This window comes from Pleurodeles waltl, chromosome 4_2, assembly GCF_031143425.1.
Source record: "Pleurodeles waltl isolate 20211129_DDA chromosome 4_2, aPleWal1.hap1.20221129, whole genome shotgun sequence".
Taxonomy (NCBI): Eukaryota; Metazoa; Chordata; class Amphibia; order Caudata; family Salamandridae; genus Pleurodeles; species Pleurodeles waltl.
The window spans coordinates 1,011,933,850-1,011,950,035 of record NC_090443.1 but is presented as its reverse complement, the minus strand read 5'-3'; the positions used below and the strand labels follow the sequence as shown (position 1 = coordinate 1,011,950,035).

At 34.7% G+C, this 16,186-nt stretch overlaps 17 non-coding genes across 17 annotated transcripts; all 17 read left to right on the top strand.

Moving 5' to 3' along the window:
• Positions 1-119: 119 nt before the first annotated feature.
• On the top strand, positions 120-211 carry TRNAR-UCU (transfer RNA arginine (anticodon UCU)). Its single transcript is given in 2 exon segments — positions 120-156; positions 176-211. It is a non-coding gene; the product is annotated as a tRNA-Arg (tRNA).
• Positions 212-1,621: 1,410 nt separating this feature from the next.
• TRNAK-UUU (transfer RNA lysine (anticodon UUU)) lies at positions 1,622-1,694 on the top strand. The gene has a single exon. It is a non-coding gene; the product is annotated as a tRNA-Lys (tRNA).
• Positions 1,695-2,003: 309 nt separating this feature from the next.
• Positions 2,004-2,095, top strand: TRNAR-UCU (transfer RNA arginine (anticodon UCU)). The gene is given in 2 exon segments: positions 2,004-2,040; positions 2,060-2,095. It is a non-coding gene; the product is annotated as a tRNA-Arg (tRNA).
• Positions 2,096-3,505: 1,410 nt separating this feature from the next.
• On the top strand, positions 3,506-3,578 carry TRNAK-UUU (transfer RNA lysine (anticodon UUU)). The gene has a single exon. It is a non-coding gene; the product is annotated as a tRNA-Lys (tRNA).
• A 309-nt stretch (positions 3,579-3,887) lies between these two features.
• Positions 3,888-3,979, top strand: TRNAR-UCU (transfer RNA arginine (anticodon UCU)). Its single transcript is given in 2 exon segments — positions 3,888-3,924; positions 3,944-3,979. It is a non-coding gene; the product is annotated as a tRNA-Arg (tRNA).
• Positions 3,980-5,389: 1,410 nt separating this feature from the next.
• Positions 5,390-5,462, top strand: TRNAK-UUU (transfer RNA lysine (anticodon UUU)). Its single transcript has one exon. It is a non-coding gene; the product is annotated as a tRNA-Lys (tRNA).
• Positions 5,463-5,771: 309 nt separating this feature from the next.
• Positions 5,772-5,863, top strand: TRNAR-UCU (transfer RNA arginine (anticodon UCU)). Its single transcript is given in 2 exon segments — positions 5,772-5,808; positions 5,828-5,863. It is a non-coding gene; the product is annotated as a tRNA-Arg (tRNA).
• A 1,410-nt stretch (positions 5,864-7,273) lies between these two features.
• On the top strand, positions 7,274-7,346 carry TRNAK-UUU (transfer RNA lysine (anticodon UUU)). Its single transcript has one exon. It is a non-coding gene; the product is annotated as a tRNA-Lys (tRNA).
• Positions 7,347-7,655: 309 nt separating this feature from the next.
• Positions 7,656-7,747, top strand: TRNAR-UCU (transfer RNA arginine (anticodon UCU)). Its single transcript is given in 2 exon segments — positions 7,656-7,692; positions 7,712-7,747. It is a non-coding gene; the product is annotated as a tRNA-Arg (tRNA).
• Positions 7,748-9,157: 1,410 nt separating this feature from the next.
• On the top strand, positions 9,158-9,230 carry TRNAK-UUU (transfer RNA lysine (anticodon UUU)). The gene has a single exon. It is a non-coding gene; the product is annotated as a tRNA-Lys (tRNA).
• A 309-nt stretch (positions 9,231-9,539) lies between these two features.
• TRNAR-UCU (transfer RNA arginine (anticodon UCU)) lies at positions 9,540-9,631 on the top strand. The gene is given in 2 exon segments: positions 9,540-9,576; positions 9,596-9,631. It is a non-coding gene; the product is annotated as a tRNA-Arg (tRNA).
• A 1,410-nt stretch (positions 9,632-11,041) lies between these two features.
• Positions 11,042-11,114, top strand: TRNAK-UUU (transfer RNA lysine (anticodon UUU)). The gene has a single exon. It is a non-coding gene; the product is annotated as a tRNA-Lys (tRNA).
• A 309-nt stretch (positions 11,115-11,423) lies between these two features.
• On the top strand, positions 11,424-11,515 carry TRNAR-UCU (transfer RNA arginine (anticodon UCU)). The gene is given in 2 exon segments: positions 11,424-11,460; positions 11,480-11,515. It is a non-coding gene; the product is annotated as a tRNA-Arg (tRNA).
• A 1,410-nt stretch (positions 11,516-12,925) lies between these two features.
• On the top strand, positions 12,926-12,998 carry TRNAK-UUU (transfer RNA lysine (anticodon UUU)). Its single transcript has one exon. It is a non-coding gene; the product is annotated as a tRNA-Lys (tRNA).
• A 309-nt stretch (positions 12,999-13,307) lies between these two features.
• On the top strand, positions 13,308-13,399 carry TRNAR-UCU (transfer RNA arginine (anticodon UCU)). The gene is given in 2 exon segments: positions 13,308-13,344; positions 13,364-13,399. It is a non-coding gene; the product is annotated as a tRNA-Arg (tRNA).
• A 1,410-nt stretch (positions 13,400-14,809) lies between these two features.
• Positions 14,810-14,882, top strand: TRNAK-UUU (transfer RNA lysine (anticodon UUU)). Its single transcript has one exon. It is a non-coding gene; the product is annotated as a tRNA-Lys (tRNA).
• A 309-nt stretch (positions 14,883-15,191) lies between these two features.
• TRNAR-UCU (transfer RNA arginine (anticodon UCU)) lies at positions 15,192-15,283 on the top strand. Its single transcript is given in 2 exon segments — positions 15,192-15,228; positions 15,248-15,283. It is a non-coding gene; the product is annotated as a tRNA-Arg (tRNA).
• Positions 15,284-16,186: the final 903 nt, after the last annotated feature.

The window sequence follows — 16,186 nt, the reverse complement described above, 5'->3', positions numbered from 1 at the left end:
CATGCAATGCTCAACATGTAACCATGATTATAGTATCCTATCAACTTTGTAAAGTTGATCATCAGTTGCTTGCTCATTATTTTATTTCAGAATTTCTGAAAAGTTTCTTGGTGCAGGTTGGCTCTGTGGCGCAATGGATAGCGCATTGGACTTCTAGGAAAATGTTAAAAAAGGCATTCAAAGGCTGTGGGTTCGAATCCCACCAGAGTCAATATTATTGCTCAATTTCTTTCATAACGAATTGAAATAGCAATAAACAATGCAGCTTCAGCTTCACCCAAAATCATTTACCAAAATAGCCTTTGAAAGAAGGCCTGTTTTAAACAAAGAGTGCTTGAATAGAAAACATTGTATAATCAATATGCAAGAGGAAATTGTCAGGTGTACTGATGAAAATATAATTTACTAGATAGTAGGAGTTTCGGCCCTTTCTCAATTGTATACTGTCACTGAAGAAGCATGAATTCTAAGTCAGCAGAAAATGAGATAGTACATATTTCAGGACTTAAAATAGATGACATTTAATGCTGAGGTTTCAAAAGTTTGAAATATCAGTTCACTATCAAACGCTACATAATGCTTGTCAATATATGCAATCATATTCATAAATATAGTGTCGGTTGGTATCCTTCCACATTGTTTTAAGATGAATTAAAGATGAAAGTTAGTAGACACTGGATAGTTCAGTGAGTGGCACAGCAGACTTTTAATATGAGTGTCCAGGTTTGAAGTTCCTGTTCAGGCAGTGTGTTATGTTTAAGAAGATGCACTCTTGAAGTTTCCACTGCTTGATGAATAAGATATTACATTAAGGGAATTGCAAAACCTTCTTATATGGAGTTGTTAAACTCCTTGCTGTTTTATCTGTGCTATGCCTTTTGAGTCGACTTAACACTTAACCAACTGCATTGTATGGTTTGACATGTTGAATATCATTTTTGCTATTCAATGCTCAACATAAATCCAGGATCATAGATTCCTACCAACTTCATAAAGTTGATGAGCAGCTGCTAGCTCATTATTTTATTTGATCATTTCTGTCCGACCTCCTAAAAAGATTGGCTCTGTGGCACAATGGATAGTGCTTTGGCTTTCAAGAGTAATGTAAAGAAGGCATTCAAAAGTTGTGGTTTTGAATCCCACCAGAGGCAATGTTGTCCTACATTTCTTTTATAATGAATTGAAATTGCAATAAATAATGCAGCTTCTTCTTGCTCTGAAATCATTCACCAAAATGGCCTTTGAAAGAAGCCCTTTTTTCAACCGACACCACTTGAATAGAAAATATTGTATAATCTACATATAAGAGGAAATTGACAGGTAGACTGAGTAAAATATAATGTATTAGGCAGTAAGAGTTTTTGGTCCTTTCTTAATTGTGTATTGTCAATGAAGAAGCATGAATTCCGAATCAGCAGAAAATGAGATGGTACAAATTTCAGGACTTAAAGAGATAAAATATAATGCTGAGATGTCAAAAGCTTGAAATATCAATTCATGATAAAACTCTACATATTGATTATCAATATATGTAATGATAATAATAAATGATTGTCAGTAAATGTAAGGTTGGTATCCTTCCAAATTGTTTTAATGTGATTTGAAGATAAGAGTAAGCAGAGCCTGGATAGCTCAGTCGGTAGAGCATCAGACTTTTAATCTGAGGGTCCAGGGTTCACGTCCCTGTGCAGGCGGGGTGCTATGTTTAAGAAGAAGTACTCTTTTAGTTTCTATTGCATGATGAACAAGATATTACATTGACAGAATTGCAAAACCTTCTTAAATGGAGTTTTTTAAATTGTCAAGATTTTATCCGTCAGAGGCCTTTTGAGTAGACTTATCCAACTGTATCATGTAGTTTGGCATGTTGAATATCTTTTTCCCCATGCAATGCTCAACATGTAACCATGATTATAGTATCCTATCAACTTTGTAAAGTTGATCATCAGTTGCTTGCTCATTATTTTATTTCAGAATTTCTGAAAAGTTTCTTGGTGCAGGTTGGCTCTGTGGCGCAATGGATAGCGCATTGGACTTCTAGGAAAATGTTAAAAAAGGCATTCAAAGGCTGTGGGTTCGAATCCCACCAGAGTCAATATTATTGCTCAATTTCTTTCATAACGAATTGAAATAGCAATAAACAATGCAGCTTCAGCTTCACCCAAAATCATTTACCAAAATAGCCTTTGAAAGAAGGCCTGTTTTAAACAAAGAGTGCTTGAATAGAAAACATTGTATAATCAATATGCAAGAGGAAATTGTCAGGTGTACTGATGAAAATATAATTTACTAGATAGTAGGAGTTTCGGCCCTTTCTCAATTGTATACTGTCACTGAAGAAGCATGAATTCTAAGTCAGCAGAAAATGAGATAGTACATATTTCAGGACTTAAAATAGATGACATTTAATGCTGAGGTTTCAAAAGTTTGAAATATCAGTTCACTATCAAACGCTACATAATGCTTGTCAATATATGCAATCATATTCATAAATATAGTGTCGGTTGGTATCCTTCCACATTGTTTTAAGATGAATTAAAGATGAAAGTTAGTAGACACTGGATAGTTCAGTGAGTGGCACAGCAGACTTTTAATATGAGTGTCCAGGTTTGAAGTTCCTGTTCAGGCAGTGTGTTATGTTTAAGAAGATGCACTCTTGAAGTTTCCACTGCTTGATGAATAAGATATTACATTAAGGGAATTGCAAAACCTTCTTATATGGAGTTGTTAAACTCCTTGCTGTTTTATCTGTGCTATGCCTTTTGAGTCGACTTAACACTTAACCAACTGCATTGTATGGTTTGACATGTTGAATATCATTTTTGCTATTCAATGCTCAACATAAATCCAGGATCATAGATTCCTACCAACTTCATAAAGTTGATGAGCAGCTGCTAGCTCATTATTTTATTTGATCATTTCTGTCCGACCTCCTAAAAAGATTGGCTCTGTGGCACAATGGATAGTGCTTTGGCTTTCAAGAGTAATGTAAAGAAGGCATTCAAAAGTTGTGGTTTTGAATCCCACCAGAGGCAATGTTGTCCTACATTTCTTTTATAATGAATTGAAATTGCAATAAATAATGCAGCTTCTTCTTGCTCTGAAATCATTCACCAAAATGGCCTTTGAAAGAAGCCCTTTTTTCAACCGACACCACTTGAATAGAAAATATTGTATAATCTACATATAAGAGGAAATTGACAGGTAGACTGAGTAAAATATAATGTATTAGGCAGTAAGAGTTTTTGGTCCTTTCTTAATTGTGTATTGTCAATGAAGAAGCATGAATTCCGAATCAGCAGAAAATGAGATGGTACAAATTTCAGGACTTAAAGAGATAAAATATAATGCTGAGATGTCAAAAGCTTGAAATATCAATTCATGATAAAACTCTACATATTGATTATCAATATATGTAATGATAATAATAAATGATTGTCAGTAAATGTAAGGTTGGTATCCTTCCAAATTGTTTTAATGTGATTTGAAGATAAGAGTAAGCAGAGCCTGGATAGCTCAGTCGGTAGAGCATCAGACTTTTAATCTGAGGGTCCAGGGTTCACGTCCCTGTGCAGGCGGGGTGCTATGTTTAAGAAGAAGTACTCTTTTAGTTTCTATTGCATGATGAACAAGATATTACATTGACAGAATTGCAAAACCTTCTTAAATGGAGTTTTTTAAATTGTCAAGATTTTATCCGTCAGAGGCCTTTTGAGTAGACTTATCCAACTGTATCATGTAGTTTGGCATGTTGAATATCTTTTTCCCCATGCAATGCTCAACATGTAACCATGATTATAGTATCCTATCAACTTTGTAAAGTTGATCATCAGTTGCTTGCTCATTATTTTATTTCAGAATTTCTGAAAAGTTTCTTGGTGCAGGTTGGCTCTGTGGCGCAATGGATAGCGCATTGGACTTCTAGGAAAATGTTAAAAAAGGCATTCAAAGGCTGTGGGTTCGAATCCCACCAGAGTCAATATTATTGCTCAATTTCTTTCATAACGAATTGAAATAGCAATAAACAATGCAGCTTCAGCTTCACCCAAAATCATTTACCAAAATAGCCTTTGAAAGAAGGCCTGTTTTAAACAAAGAGTGCTTGAATAGAAAACATTGTATAATCAATATGCAAGAGGAAATTGTCAGGTGTACTGATGAAAATATAATTTACTAGATAGTAGGAGTTTCGGCCCTTTCTCAATTGTATACTGTCACTGAAGAAGCATGAATTCTAAGTCAGCAGAAAATGAGATAGTACATATTTCAGGACTTAAAATAGATGACATTTAATGCTGAGGTTTCAAAAGTTTGAAATATCAGTTCACTATCAAACGCTACATAATGCTTGTCAATATATGCAATCATATTCATAAATATAGTGTCGGTTGGTATCCTTCCACATTGTTTTAAGATGAATTAAAGATGAAAGTTAGTAGACACTGGATAGTTCAGTGAGTGGCACAGCAGACTTTTAATATGAGTGTCCAGGTTTGAAGTTCCTGTTCAGGCAGTGTGTTATGTTTAAGAAGATGCACTCTTGAAGTTTCCACTGCTTGATGAATAAGATATTACATTAAGGGAATTGCAAAACCTTCTTATATGGAGTTGTTAAACTCCTTGCTGTTTTATCTGTGCTATGCCTTTTGAGTCGACTTAACACTTAACCAACTGCATTGTATGGTTTGACATGTTGAATATCATTTTTGCTATTCAATGCTCAACATAAATCCAGGATCATAGATTCCTACCAACTTCATAAAGTTGATGAGCAGCTGCTAGCTCATTATTTTATTTGATCATTTCTGTCCGACCTCCTAAAAAGATTGGCTCTGTGGCACAATGGATAGTGCTTTGGCTTTCAAGAGTAATGTAAAGAAGGCATTCAAAAGTTGTGGTTTTGAATCCCACCAGAGGCAATGTTGTCCTACATTTCTTTTATAATGAATTGAAATTGCAATAAATAATGCAGCTTCTTCTTGCTCTGAAATCATTCACCAAAATGGCCTTTGAAAGAAGCCCTTTTTTCAACCGACACCACTTGAATAGAAAATATTGTATAATCTACATATAAGAGGAAATTGACAGGTAGACTGAGTAAAATATAATGTATTAGGCAGTAAGAGTTTTTGGTCCTTTCTTAATTGTGTATTGTCAATGAAGAAGCATGAATTCCGAATCAGCAGAAAATGAGATGGTACAAATTTCAGGACTTAAAGAGATAAAATATAATGCTGAGATGTCAAAAGCTTGAAATATCAATTCATGATAAAACTCTACATATTGATTATCAATATATGTAATGATAATAATAAATGATTGTCAGTAAATGTAAGGTTGGTATCCTTCCAAATTGTTTTCATGTGATTTGAAGATTAGAGTAAGCAGAGCCTGGATAGCTCAGTCGGTAGAGCATCAGACTTTTAATCTGAGGGTCCAGGGTTCAAGTCCCTGTTCAGGCGGGGTGCTATGTTTAAGAAGAAGTACTCTTTTAGTTTCTATTGCATGATGAACAAGATATTACATTGACAGAATTGCAAAACCTTCTTAAATGGAGTTTTTTAAATTGTCAAGATTTTATCCGTCAGAGGCCTTTTGAGTAGACTTATCCAACTGTATCATGTAGTTTGGCATGTTGAATATCTTTTTCCCCATGCAATGCTCAACATGTAACCATGATTATAGTATCCTATCAACTTTGTAAAGTTGATCATCAGTTGCTTGCTCATTATTTTATTTCAGAATTTCTGAAAAGTTTCTTGGTGCAGGTTGGCTCTGTGGCGCAATGGATAGCGCATTGGACTTCTAGGAAAATGTTAAAAAAGGCATTCAAAGGCTGTGGGTTCGAATCCCACCAGAGTCAATATTATTGCTCAATTTCTTTCATAACGAATTGAAATAGCAATAAACAATGCAGCTTCAGCTTCACCCAAAATCATTTACCAAAATAGCCTTTGAAAGAAGGCCTGTTTTAAACAAAGAGTGCTTGAATAGAAAACATTGTATAATCAATATGCAAGAGGAAATTGTCAGGTGTACTGATGAAAATATAATTTACTAGATAGTAGGAGTTTCGGCCCTTTCTCAATTGTATACTGTCACTGAAGAAGCATGAATTCTAAGTCAGCAGAAAATGAGATAGTACATATTTCAGGACTTAAAATAGATGACATTTAATGCTGAGGTTTCAAAAGTTTGAAATATCAGTTCACTATCAAACGCTACATAATGCTTGTCAATATATGCAATCATATTCATAAATGTAGTGTCGGTTGGTATCCTTCCACATTGTTTTAAGATGAATTGAAGATGAAAGTTAGTAGACACTGGATAGTTCAGTGAGTGGCACAGCAGACTTTTAATATGAGTGTCCAGGTTTGAAGTTCCTGTTCAGGCAGTGTGTTATGTTTAAGAAGATGCACTCTTGAAGTTTCCACTGCTTGATGAATAAGATATTACATTAAGGGAATTGCAAAACCTTCTTATATGGAGTTGTTAAACTCCTTGCTGTTTTATCTGTGCTATGCCTTTTGAGTCGACTTAACACTTAACCAACTGCATTGTATGGTTTGACATGTTGAATATCATTTTTGCTATTCAATGCTCAACATAAATCCAGGATCATAGATTCCTACCAACTTCATAAAGTTGATGAGCAGCTGCTAGCTCATTATTTTATTTGATCATTTCTGTCCGACCTCCTAAAAAGATTGGCTCTGTGGCACAATGGATAGTGCTTTGGCTTTCAAGAGTAATGTAAAGAAGGCATTCAAAAGTTGTGGTTTTGAATCCCACCAGAGGCAATGTTGTCCTACATTTCTTTTATAATGAATTGAAATTGCAATAAATAATGCAGCTTCTTCTTGCTCTGAAATCATTCACCAAAATGGCCTTTGAAAGAAGCCCTTTTTTCAACCGACACCACTTGAATAGAAAATATTGTATAATCTACATATAAGAGGAAATTGACAGGTAGACTGAGTAAAATATAATGTATTAGGCAGTAAGAGTTTTTGGTCCTTTCTTAATTGTGTATTGTCAATGAAGAAGCATGAATTCCGAATCAGCAGAAAATGAGATGGTACAAATTTCAGGACTTAAAGAGATAAAATATAATGCTGAGATGTCAAAAGCTTGAAATATCAATTCATGATAAAACTCTACATATTGATTATCAATATATGTAATGATAATAATAAATGATTGTCAGTAAATGTAAGGTTGGTATCCTTCCAAATTGTTTTAATGTGATTTGAAGATAAGAGTAAGCAGAGCCTGGATAGCTCAGTCGGTAGAGCATCAGACTTTTAATCTGAGGGTCCAGGGTTCACGTCCCTGTGCAGGCGGGGTGCTATGTTTAAGAAGAAGTACTCTTTTAGTTTCTATTGCATGATGAACAAGATATTACATTGACAGAATTGCAAAACCTTCTTAAATGGAGTTTTTTAAATTGTCAAGATTTTATCCGTCAGAGGCCTTTTGAGTAGACTTATCCAACTGTATCATGTAGTTTGGCATGTTGAATATCTTTTTCCCCATGCAATGCTCAACATGTAACCATGATTATAGTATCCTATCAACTTTGTAAAGTTGATCATCAGTTGCTTGCTCATTATTTTATTTCAGAATTTCTGAAAAGTTTCTTGGTGCAGGTTGGCTCTGTGGCGCAATGGATAGCGCATTGGACTTCTAGGAAAATGTTAAAAAAGGCATTCAAAGGCTGTGGGTTCGAATCCCACCAGAGTCAATATTATTGCTCAATTTCTTTCATAACGAATTGAAATAGCAATAAACAATGCAGCTTCAGCTTCACCCAAAATCATTTACCAAAATAGCCTTTGAAAGAAGGCCTGTTTTAAACAAAGAGTGCTTGAATAGAAAACATTGTATAATCAATATGCAAGAGGAAATTGTCAGGTGTACTGATGAAAATATAATTTACTAGATAGTAGGAGTTTCGGCCCTTTCTCAATTGTATACTGTCACTGAAGAAGCATGAATTCTAAGTCAGCAGAAAATGAGATAGTACATATTTCAGGACTTAAAATAGATGACATTTAATGCTGAGGTTTCAAAAGTTTGAAATATCAGTTCACTATCAAACGCTACATAATGCTTGTCAATATATGCAATCATATTCATAAATGTAGTGTCGGTTGGTATCCTTCCACATTGTTTTAAGATGAATTGAAGATGAAAGTTAGTAGACACTGGATAGTTCAGTGAGTGGCACAGCAGACTTTTAATATGAGTGTCCAGGTTTGAAGTTCCTGTTCAGGCAGTGTGTTATGTTTAAGAAGATGCACTCTTGAAGTTTCCACTGCTTGATGAATAAGATATTACATTAAGGGAATTGCAAAACCTTCTTATATGGAGTTGTTAAACTCCTTGCTGTTTTATCTGTGCTATGCCTTTTGAGTCGACTTAACACTTAACCAACTGCATTGTATGGTTTGACATGTTGAATATCATTTTTGCTATTCAATGCTCAACATAAATCCAGGATCATAGATTCCTACCAACTTCATAAAGTTGATGAGCAGCTGCTAGCTCATTATTTTATTTGATCATTTCTGTCCGACCTCCTAAAAAGATTGGCTCTGTGGCACAATGGATAGTGCTTTGGCTTTCAAGAGTAATGTAAAGAAGGCATTCAAAAGTTGTGGTTTTGAATCCCACCAGAGGCAATGTTGTCCTACATTTCTTTTATAATGAATTGAAATTGCAATAAATAATGCAGCTTCTTCTTGCTCTGAAATCATTCACCAAAATGGCCTTTGAAAGAAGCCCTTTTTTCAACCGACACCACTTGAATAGAAAATATTGTATAATCTACATATAAGAGGAAATTGACAGGTAGACTGAGTAAAATATAATGTATTAGGCAGTAAGAGTTTTTGGTCCTTTCTTAATTGTGTATTGTCAATGAAGAAGCATGAATTCCGAATCAGCAGAAAATGAGATGGTACAAATTTCAGGACTTAAAGAGATAAAATATAATGCTGAGATGTCAAAAGCTTGAAATATCAATTCATGATAAAACTCTACATATTGATTATCAATATATGTAATGATAATAATAAATGATTGTCAGTAAATGTAAGGTTGGTATCCTTCCAAATTGTTTTAATGTGATTTGAAGATAAGAGTAAGCAGAGCCTGGATAGCTCAGTCGGTAGAGCATCAGACTTTTAATCTGAGGGTCCAGGGTTCACGTCCCTGTGCAGGCGGGGTGCTATGTTTAAGAAGAAGTACTCTTTTAGTTTCTATTGCATGATGAACAAGATATTACATTGACAGAATTGCAAAACCTTCTTAAATGGAGTTTTTTAAATTGTCAAGATTTTATCCGTCAGAGGCCTTTTGAGTAGACTTATCCAACTGTATCATGTAGTTTGGCATGTTGAATATCTTTTTCCCCATGCAATGCTCAACATGTAACCATGATTATAGTATCCTATCAACTTTGTAAAGTTGATCATCAGTTGCTTGCTCATTATTTTATTTCAGAATTTCTGAAAAGTTTCTTGGTGCAGGTTGGCTCTGTGGCGCAATGGATAGCGCATTGGACTTCTAGGAAAATGTTAAAAAAGGCATTCAAAGGCTGTGGGTTCGAATCCCACCAGAGTCAATATTATTGCTCAATTTCTTTCATAACGAATTGAAATAGCAATAAACAATGCAGCTTCAGCTTCACCCAAAATCATTTACCAAAATAGCCTTTGAAAGAAGGCCTGTTTTAAACAAAGAGTGCTTGAATAGAAAACATTGTATAATCAATATGCAAGAGGAAATTGTCAGGTGTACTGATGAAAATATAATTTACTAGATAGTAGGAGTTTCGGCCCTTTCTCAATTGTATACTGTCACTGAAGAAGCATGAATTCTAAGTCAGCAGAAAATGAGATAGTACATATTTCAGGACTTAAAATAGATGACATTTAATGCTGAGGTTTCAAAAGTTTGAAATATCAGTTCACTATCAAACGCTACATAATGCTTGTCAATATATGCAATCATATTCATAAATATAGTGTCGGTTGGAATCCTTCCACATTGTTTTAAGATGAATTGAAGATGAAAGTTAGTAGACACTGGATAGTTCAGTGAGTGGCACAGCAGACTTTTAATATGAGTGTCCAGGTTTGAAGTTCCTGTTCAGGCAGTGTGTTATGTTTAAGAAGATGCACTCTTGAAGTTTCCACTGCTTGATGAATAAGATATTACATTAAGGGAATTGCAAAACCTTCTTATATGGAGTTGTTAAACTCCTTGCTGTTTTATCTGTGCTATGCCTTTTGAGTCGACTTAACACTTAACCAACTGCATTGTATGGTTTGACATGTTGAATATCATTTTTGCTATTCAATGCTCAACATAAATCCAGGATCATAGATTCCTAACAACTTCATAAAGTTGATGAGCAGCTGCTAGCTCATTATTTTATTTGATCATTTCTGTCCGACATCCTAAAAAGATTGGCTCTGTGGCACAATGGATAGTGCTTTGGCTTTCAAGAGTAATGTAAAGAAGGCATTCAAAAGTTGTGGTTTTGAATCCCACCAGAGGCAATGTTGTCCTACATTTCTTTTATAATGAATTGAAATTGCAATAAATAATGCAGCTTCTTCTTGCTCTGAAATCATTCACCAAAATGGCCTTTGAAAGAAGCCCTTTTTTCAACCGACACCACTTGAATAGAAAATATTGTATAATCTACATATAAGAGGAAATTGACAGGTAGACTGAGTAAAATATAATGTATTAGGCAGTAAGAGTTTTTGGTCCTTTCTTAATTGTGTATTGTCAATGAAGAAGCATGAATTCCGAATCAGCAGAAAATGAGATGGTACAAATTTCAGGACTTAAAGAGATAAAATATAATGCTGAGATGTCAAAAGCTTGAAATATCAATTCATGATAAAACTCTACATATTGATTATCAATATATGTAATGATAATAATAAATGATTGTCAGTAAATGTAAGGTTGGTATCCTTCCAAATTGTTTTAATGTGATTTGAAGATTAGAGTAAGCAGAGCCTGGATAGCTCAGTCGGTAGAGCATCAGACTTTTAATCTGAGGGTCCAGGGTTCACGTCCCTGTGCAGGCGGGGTGCTATGTTTAAGAAGAAGTACTCTTTTAGTTTCTATTGCATGATGAACAAGATATTACATTGACAGAATTGCAAAACCTTCTTAAATGGAGTTTTTTAAATTGTCAAGATTTTATCCGTCAGAGGCCTTTTGAGTAGACTTATCCAACTGTATCATGTAGTTTGGCATGTTGAATATCTTTTTCCCCATGCAATGCTCAACATGTAACCATGATTATAGTATCCTATCAACTTTGTAAAGTTGATCATCAGTTGCTTGCTCATTATTTTATTTCAGAATTTCTGAAAAGTTTCTTGGTGCAGGTTGGCTCTGTGGCGCAATGGATAGCGCATTGGACTTCTAGGAAAATGTTAAAAAAGGCATTCAAAGGCTGTGGGTTCGAATCCCACCAGAATCAATATTATTGCTCAATTTCTTTCATAACGAATTGAAATAGCAATAAACAATGCAGCTTCAGCTTCACCCAAAATCATTTACCAAAATAGCCTTTGAAAGAAGGCCTGTTTTAAACAAAGAGTGCTTGAATAGAAAACATTGTATAATCAATATGCAAGAGGAAATTGTCAGGTGTACTGATGAAAATATAATTTACTAGATAGTAGGAGTTTCGGCCCTTTCTCAATTGTATACTGTCACTGAAGAAGCATGAATTCTAAGTCAGCAGAAAATGAGATAGTACATATTTCAGGACTTAAAATAGATGACATTTAATGCTGAGGTTTCAAAAGTTTGAAATATCAGTTCACTATCAAACGCTACATAATGCTTGTCAATATATGCAATCATATTCATAAATATAGTGTCGGTTGGTATCCTTCCACATTGTTTTAAGATGAATTGAAGATGAAAGTTAATAGACACTGGATAGTTCAGTGAGTGGCACAGCAGACTTTTAATATGAGTGTCCAGGTTTGAAGTTCCTGTTCAAGCAGTGTGTTATGTTTAAGAAGATGCACTCTTGAAGTTTCCACTGCTTGATGAATAAGATATTACATTAAGGGAATTGCAAAACCTTCTTATATGGAGTTGTTAAACTCCTTGCTGTTTTATCTGTGCTATGCCTTTTGAGTCGACTTAACACTTAACCAACTGCATTGTATGGTTTGACATGTTGAATATCATTTTTGCTATTCAATGCTCAACATAAATCCAGGATCATAGATTCCTACCAACTTCATAAAGTTGATGAGCAGCTGCTAGCTCATTATTTTATTTGATCATTTCTGTCCGACCTCCTAAAAAGATTGGCTCTGTGGCACAATGGATAGTGCTTTGGCTTTCAAGAGTAATGTAAAGAAGGCATTCAAAAGTTGTGGTTTTGAATCCCACCAGAGGCAATGTTGTCCTACATTTCTTTTATAATGAATTGAAATTGCAATAAATAATGCAGCTTCTTCTTGCTCTGAAATCATTCACCAAAATGGCCTTTGAAAGAAGCCCTTTTTTCAACCGACACCACTTGAATAGAAAATATTGTATAATCTACATATAAGAGGAAATTGACAGGTAGACTGAGTAAAATATAATGTATTAGGCAGTAAGAGTTTTTGGTCCTTTCTTAATTGTGTATTGTCAATGAAGAAGCATGAATTCCGAATCAGCAGAAAATGAGATGGTACAAATTTCAGGACTTAAAGAGATAAAATATAATGCTGAGATGTCAAAAGCTTGAAATATCAATTCATGATAAAACTCTACATATTGATTATCAATATATGTAATGATAATAATAAATGATTGTCAGTAAATGTAAGGTTGGTATCCTTCCAAATTGTTTTAATGTGATTTGAAGATAAGAGTAAGCAGAGCCTGGATAGCTCAGTCGGTAGAGCATCAGACTTTTAATCTGAGGGTCCAGGGTTCACGTCCCTGTGCAGGCGGGGTGCTATGTTTAAGAAGAAGTACTCTTTTAGTTTCTATTGCATGATGAACAAGATATTACATTGACAGAATTGCAAAACCTTCTTAAATGGAGTTTTTTAAATTGTCAAGATTTTATCCGTCAGAGGCCTTTTGAGTAGACTTATCCAACTGTATCATGTAGTTTGGCATGTTGAATATCTTTTTCCCCATGCAATGCTCAACATGTAACCATGATTATAGTATCCTATCAACTTTGTAAAGTTGATCATCAGTTGCTTGCTCATTATTTTATTTCAGAATTTCTGAAAAGTTTCTTGGTGCAGGTTGGCTCTGTGGCGCAATGGATAGCGCATTGGACTTCTAGGAAAATGTTAAAAAAGGCATTCAAAGGCTGTGGGTTCGAATCCCACCAGAGTCAATATTATTGCTCAATTTCTTTCATAACGAATTGAAATAGCAATAAACAATGCAGCTTCAGCTTCACCCAAAATCATTTACCAAAATAGCCTTTGAAAGAAGGCCTGTTTTAAACAAAGAGTGCTTGAATAGAAAACATTGTATAATCAATATGCAAGAGGAAATTGTCAGGTGTACTGATGAAAATATAATTTACTAGATAGTAGGAGTTTCGGCCCTTTCTCAATTGTATACTGTCACTGAAGAAGCATGAATTCTAAGTCAGCAGAAAATGAGATAGTACATATTTCAGGACTTAAAATAGATGACATTTAATGCTGAGGTTTCAAAAGTTTGAAATATCAGTTCACTATCAAACGCTACATAATGCTTGTCAATATATGCAATCATATTCATAAATATAGTGTCGGTTGGTATCCTTCCACATTGTTTTAAGATGAATTAAAGATGAAAGTTAGTAGACACTGGATAGTTCAGTGAGTGGCACAGCAGACTTTTAATATGAGTGTCCAGGTTTGAAGTTCCTGTTCAGGCAGTGTGTTATGTTTAAGAAGATGCACTCTTGAAGTTTCCACTGCTTGATGAATAAGATATTACATTAAGGGAATTGCAAAACCTTCTTATATGGAGTTGTTAAACTCCTTGCTGTTTTATCTGTGCTATGCCTTTTGAGTCGACTTAACACTTAACCAACTGCATTGTATGGTTTGACATGTTGAATATCATTTTTGCTATTCAATGCTCAACATAAATCCAGGATCATAGATTCCTACCAACTTCATAAAGTTGATGAGCAGCTGCTAGCTCATTATTTTATTTGATCATTTCTGTCCGACCTCCTAAAAAGATTGGCTCTGTGGCACAATGGATAGTGCTTTGGCTTTCAAGAGTAATGTAAAGAAGGCATTCAAAAGTTGTGGTTTTGAATCCCACCAGAGGCAATGTTGTCCTACATTTCTTTTATAATGAATTGAAATTGCAATAAATAATGCAGCTTCTTCTTGCTCTGAAATCATTCACCAAAATGGCCTTTGAAAGAAGCCCTTTTTTCAACCGACACCACTTGAATAGAAAATATTGTATAATCTACATATAAGAGGAAATTGACAGGTAGACTGAGTAAAATATAATGTATTAGGCAGTAAGAGTTTTTGGTCCTTTCTTAATTGTGTATTGTCAATGAAGAAGCATGAATTCCGAATCAGCAGAAAATGAGATGGTACAAATTTCAGGACTTAAAGAGATAAAATATAATGCTGAGATGTCAAAAGCTTGAAATATCAATTCATGATAAAACTCTACATATTGATTATCAATATATGTAATGATAATAATAAATGATTGTCAGTAAATGTAAGGTTGGTATCCTTCCAAATTGTTTTAATGTGATTTGAAGATTAGAGTAAGCAGAGCCTGGATAGCTCAGTCGGTAGAGCATCAGACTTTTAATCTGAGGGTCCAGGGTTCACGTCCCTGTGCAGGCGGGGTGCTATGTTTAAGAAGAAGTACTCTTTTAGTTTCTATTGCATGATGAACAAGATATTACATTGACAGAATTGCAAAACCTTCTTAAATGGAGTTTTTTAAATTGTCAAGATTTTATCCGTCAGAGGCCTTTTGAGTAGACTTATCCAACTGTATCATGTAGTTTGGCATGTTGAATATCTTTTTCCCCATGCAATGCTCAACATGTAACCATGATTATAGTATCCTATCAACTTTGTAAAGTTGATCATCAGTTGCTTGCTCATTATTTTATTTCAGAATTTCTGAAAAGTTTCTTGGTGCAGGTTGGCTCTGTGGCGCAATGGATAGCGCATTGGACTTCTAGGAAAATGTTAAAAAAGGCATTCAAAGGCTGTGGGTTCGAATCCCACCAGAGTCAATATTATTGCTCAATTTCTTTCATAACGAATTGAAATAGCAATAAACAATGCAGCTTCAGCTTCACCCAAAATCATTTACCAAAATAGCCTTTGAAAGAAGGCCTGTTTTAAACAAAGAGTGCTTGAATAGAAAACATTGTATAATCAATATGCAAGAGGAAATTGTCAGGTGTACTGATGAAAATATAATTTACTAGATAGTAGGAGTTTCGGCCCTTTCTCAATTGTATACTGTCACTGAAGAAGCATGAATTCTAAGTCAGCAGAAAATGAGATAGTACATATTTCAGGACTTAAAATAGATGACATTTAATGCTGAGGTTTCAAAAGTTTGAAATATCAGTTCACTATCAAACGCTACATAATGCTTGTCAATATATGCAATCATATTCATAAATATAGTGTCGGTTGGTATCCTTCCACATTGTTTTAAGATGAATTGAAGATGAAAGTTAGTAGACACTGGATAGTTCAGTGAGTGGCACAGCAGACTTTTAATATGAGTGTCCAGGTTTGAAGTTCCTGTTCAGGCAGTGTGTTATGTTTAAGAAGATGCACTCTTGAAGTTTCCACTGCTTGATGAATAAGATATTACATTAAGGGAATTGCAAAACCTTCTTATATGGAGTTGTTAAACTCCTTGCTGTTTTATCTGTGCTATGCCTTTTGAGTCGACTTAACACTTAACCAACTGCATTGTATGGTTTGACATGTTGAATATCATTTTTGCTATTCAATGCTCAACATAAATCCAGGATCATAGATTCCTACCAACTTCATAAAGTTGATGAGCAGCTGCTAGCTCATTATTTTATTTGATCATTTCTGTCCGACCTCCTAAAAAGATTGGCTCTGTGGCACAATGGATAGTGCTTTGGCTTTCAAGAGTAATGTAAAGAAGG